Source organism: Phoenix dactylifera, chromosome 10 (assembly GCF_051530095.1).
Source record: "Phoenix dactylifera cultivar Ajwa chromosome 10, Ajwa_hap1_PhDact_Kaust_v1.1, whole genome shotgun sequence".
NCBI classification, from domain to species: Eukaryota; Viridiplantae; Streptophyta; class Magnoliopsida; order Arecales; family Arecaceae; genus Phoenix; species Phoenix dactylifera.
Genome location: NC_143199.1, coordinates 1,187,501 through 1,192,500, shown reverse-complemented (window position 1 = coordinate 1,192,500; position 5,000 = coordinate 1,187,501).

Sequence of the window (5,000 nt, the reverse complement as noted above, 5' to 3'; positions counted from 1 at the left end):
TCGGCAGGCGCGTGCCGGCTCCGTCGGGGACGAAATGTGCCGGGCAAGTCCGCCGCGAGGCAACGGTCCTGTGCGGAGTGGAGCGGAAGGCCCGCCGCGGCGGCAGCAGACCCCCCCTCCCTACCACCCCGGCGGGGCATCCGCCCAAAGCCCACCCCAAGCGTTCCAAAGTACCGAGGAGCGTTGCAAACGGGAACGGCCCGGACACGCGACCCGGTCGCACGGGATGCGCGTCCCGGTCGCACGGGTCGCGCGTCCCGGGAGGGCCGACGGACGAAGCCGAAGTGGCGCACGGCCGCCGCGCACGGACGGCCGGCGGCGGCGCCCGTGCGCCGGAAAGTCGTCGGGCGCGCGACGGCTCCGTCGGGGACGAACGGTGCCGGGCACGACCGCCGCGAGGCAACGGACTTGTGCGGAGGGGGGCGGAAGGCCCGCCGCGGCGGCGCCAGCCCCCCCTCCCTACCACCCCGACGGGGCATCCGCCCAAAGCCCACCCCAAGCGTTCCAAAGTACCGAGGAGCGTTGCAAACGGGAACCGCCCGGACACGCGTCCCGGTCGCACGGGTCGCGCGTCCCGGGAGGGCCGACGGAGGAAGCCGGCGCACGGCCGCCGCGCGGACGGCCGGCGGGGGCGCCCATGCGCCGGGGCCTCGGCGGGCGCGGGCCGGCTCCCTCGGGGACGAACGGTGCCGGGCCCGCCCGCCGCGAGGCGACGGACTTGTGCGGAGTGGAGCGGAAGTCCCGCCGCGGCAGCAGCAGCCCCCCCTCCCTACCACCCCGGCGGGGCATCCGCCCAAGGCCCACCCCAAGCGTTCCAAAGTACCGAGGAGCGTTGCAAACGGGAACGGCCCGGACACGCGTCCCGGTCTCACGGGATGCGCGTCCCGGTCGCACGGGTCGCGCATCCCGGGAGGGCCGACGGAGGAAGCCGGCGCACGGCCGCCGCGCGGACGGCCGGCGGCGGCGCCCATGCGCCGGGGCCTCGGCGGGCGCGTGCCGGCTCCCTCGGGGACGAACGGTGCCGGGCGCGCCCGCCGCGAGGCGACGGACTTGTGCGGAGTGGAGCGGAAGTCCCGCCGCGGCAGCAGCAGCCCCCCCTCCCTACCACCCCGGCGGGGCATCCGCCCAAGGCCCACCCCAAGCGTTCCAAAGTACCGAGGAGCGTTGCAAACGGGAATGGCCCGGACACGCGTCCCGGTCTCACGGGATGCGCGTCCCGGTCGCACGGGTCGCGCATCCCGGGAGGGCCGACGGAGGAAGCCGGCGCACGGCCGCCGCGCGGACGGCCGGCGGCGGCGCCCATGCGCCGGGGCCTCGGCGGGCGCGTGCCGGCTCCCTCGGGGACGAACGGTGCCGGGCGCGCCCGCCGCGAGGCGACGGACTTGTGCGGAGTGGAGCGGAAGTCCCGCCGCGGCAGCAGCCGCCCCCCCTCCCTACCACCCCGGCGGGGCATCCGCCCAAAGCCCACCCCAAGCGTTCCAAAGTACCGAGGAGCGTTGCAAACGGGAACGGCCCAGACACGCGTCCCGGTCGCACGGGATGCGCGTCCCGGTCGCACGGGTCGCGCGTCCCGGGAGGACAGACCGAGCAAGCCGAGGTGCCGCTCACGGCCGCCGCGAGGGACGTACGGCGCCGGCGCCCGCGCCCCGTGGCACGGCCTAGAGCGTGCCCCCCTGCCACCCCATCGGGGCATCGGCGCAAAGCCCACCGCGGGGTAGATAACCGAAGGCAACGAGGGACGGTGGATGCACATATCCGAGCAGTGGCGATAGGGCCGGAGGGAGCACCGACAGGGCCATGAGATTTTAAAGTACCGAGGGAATTTGCAAACCGGGCCCGCCCCTCCCCCCGTCCATCGCACGCCGATCGGGGGTCCGGCGCCCCGCGGGGGGCTGCCGGCATGCGCTCCCGGTGCAGGCATCGTCGAGCCGCCCGCGACCTCCACTCGGGTCCGAGCCCCCAAGCGCGGATGCCGAAACGCGCCGGCCGCGGCAGCCCCACCCCTGCCACCCCATCGGGGCATCGGCGCAAGGCCCACCCTGGGGTAGATAACCGAAGGCAACGAGGGACGGTGGATGCACATATCCGAGCAATAGCGATAGGGCCGGAGCGAAGACCGAGGGGGTCGGGGGGTTTTAATGTTCCGAGGGAAGTTGGAAACGGGGCCCGCCCGGACGCCCGTCCCTCGCACGCCGATCGGGGGTCCCGCACCCCGCGGGGGGCTGCCGGCATGCGCCCCTAGTACAAGCATCGACGAGTCGCCCGCGACCTCCACTCGGATCCGGCGGCGCACGCGCGGATGGCGAAACGCGGCGGCCGCGGCTGCAGCCCCCCTACGACCCCGTTGGCGCGTCGGCGCAAAGCCCACCCCGGGGAGGATAACCGAAGGCGACGAGGGACGATGCATGCACATATCCGAGCAAATACCGAGAGGGTCGGGGGGAAGACCGAGAGGCAAGGGGTGTTTAGAGTACCGAGGGAAGTTGCGAAAGGGGCCCGCCCGGACGCTCGCCGCTCGCAGGCGATCCGGCGGGGCGCACGGAGGGCGCCGCCCATCGCCGGAGCTTGCTCGGTCATCTCTGCCGCACGGACACGTAAGCGCCGCCGCGCAAGGTTCGGCCGGCGGGGCGGACGGTTCGCCGCCGCAGGCCTTTCCCGCAGCCGGAACGTGGGCCCGGCGTTGCGCGCCGGCGGGCCGCGCAATCCGCCGGGGCGCACGGCGGGCGCCGCCCGTCGCCGGGGCTTCGCTCGGTCATCTCGGCCGCACGGACACGTGCGCGCAGCCGCGGAAGGTTCGGCCGGCGGGGCGGACGGTTCGCCGACGCAGGCCTCTCCCGCGGCCGGAACGCGGGACCGGCGTTGCGCGCCGGCGGAAGGCGCGATCCGGCAGGGCGCACGGCGGGCGCCGCCCGGGCTTCGCTCGGTCATCTCGGCCGCACGGACACGTGCGCGCCGCCCATCGCCGGGGCTTCGCTCGGTCATCTCGGCCGCGCCGCCACGTGCGCGCCGCCGCGGAAGGCTTGGCCGGCCGGGCGGACGGTTCGCCGCCGCAGGCCTTTCCCGCAGCATGCGCCCCTTCGCCCGAACGACCGCGGGACTCCGGTACGGCCTAGCCGTCGGCCGCCCGGCTGCAAGCCGTCGGGGCCGCTCGATCCCCGTCGCGTGCCGGCCGCCGCTCGGGCCAGCCGGCCGGCTGCCGCACGTAACCTCTGACCTCATCAGCGGTCGATCCGCACCGCGCTGGTCTTCGGTGCGGACCCGTCGGGGCCGTGCCGCGCCGGCCGTCGCATCCGGTTCCGCAGGCGCCGCCCGGTTGCCTCCCGCCCTCGTGCGCTCGCGCCGGCCGGGCGACGCGGTGCCCGCGGGACTCGGGCATGGTTGAGCCGTCGCCCGGCGGCATGCCGCCGCCGCTCCGCGCCGCGTGCCGGCTGCGCTCCTCCCCGCGCCCGTCCGCGGGCGGGCCCGCCGCCGCTCGCGCCGGCCGGGCGACGCGGTGCCCGCGGGACTCGGGCATGGTTGAGCCGTCGGCCGCCCGGCGGCATGCCGCCGCCGCTCCGCGCCGCGTGCCGGCTGCGCTCCTCCCCGCGCCCGTCCGCGGGCGGGCCCGCCGCCGCTCGCGCCGGCCGGGCGACGCGGTGCCCGCGGGACTCGGGCACGGTTGAGCCGACGGCCGCCCGGCGGCATGCCGCCGCCGCTCCGCGCCGCGTGCCGGCTGCGCTCCTCCCCGCGCCCGTCCGTGGGCGGGCCCGCCGCCGCTCGGCCTAGCCCCCCGGCTGCCGCACGTAACCTGCGACCTCGTCGGCGCTGGATGCGCGTCGTGACAGTTTTCGGTGGGGCGCCGCGGAGGCGCCGGGGGCCCATGCGACGGGCCAGGGGGCGAACGGAGGGCTCGGTCAGCCCTAACAGGGGACCGGCGACAAAGGAGCGGTCGCGCAAAGCTTCGTAAGGGACCCAGACGACGGGCCTACCGATCCGAAGCACCGCGCACGGACGCGCAGTGGGCCCACGACGGGCCGACACGGAAGGCCCGCCGCCAAGGCCGCAAAACCGACAAAGGAACCCACGGGGACGCACCAGAGCGGGCAAAGCTTTCACCGAACGGGACGGGACCGAGCCCCCGCAACAGGCGAGGGCGACGGATCCGACCAAGTAAGGCCGATCCCGCTCCACGCACGCGCGGCCGCAGGAACTTCGTGAGGGACGGGACGACCGGCCGACCGAACCGAAGCGCCGCGCACGGCCGCCGCGAGGGCCGGCCGGAGGCATAGACCGAGCGCCGCGCCAGCGGAAGGAGCGTGCCGGCTCCGTCGGGGACCACCTGCGCACGGTCCGTCCGAGCGAGCCGACGGACCGGCGCGGAAGGCCCGGCGCCGAGCCCGCAAAACCGACAAAGGAACCCACAGGGACGCACCAAAGCGGCCCAAGATTTCACCGAGACGGGACCGAGCCCACGCAACATGCGATGGCGACGGATCGGACCAAGTAAGGCCGATCCAACTCCGCGCGCGCGCGGCCGCGAGCACTTCGTGAGGGACAGGAAGACCGGCCGACCGAACCGAAGCGCCGCGCACGGCCGCCACAAGGGCCGGCTGGAGGCGTAGACCGAGAGCCGCACCAGCGGAAGGAGCGTGCCGGCTCCGTCGTGGGCCAACTCCGCGGGGCCCATCCGAGCGAGCCGACGGGCCGGCGCGGAAGGCCCGGCCGAACCCGCAAAACCGACAAAGGAACCCACAGGGACGCACCAGAGCGGACAAAGATTTCACCGAACAGGACGGGACCGAGCCCACGGAACATGCGAGGGCGAAGGATCGAACCAAGTAAGGCCGATCCAACTCCGCGCGCGCGCGGCCGCGAACACTTCATGAGGGACGGGAAGACCGGCCGACCGATCCGAAGCACCGCGCACGGCCGCCGCAAGGGCCGACCGAAGGAATAGACCGAGCGCCGCACCAGCGGAAGGAGCGTGCCGGCTCCGTCGTGGGCCAACTCCGCGGGGCCCA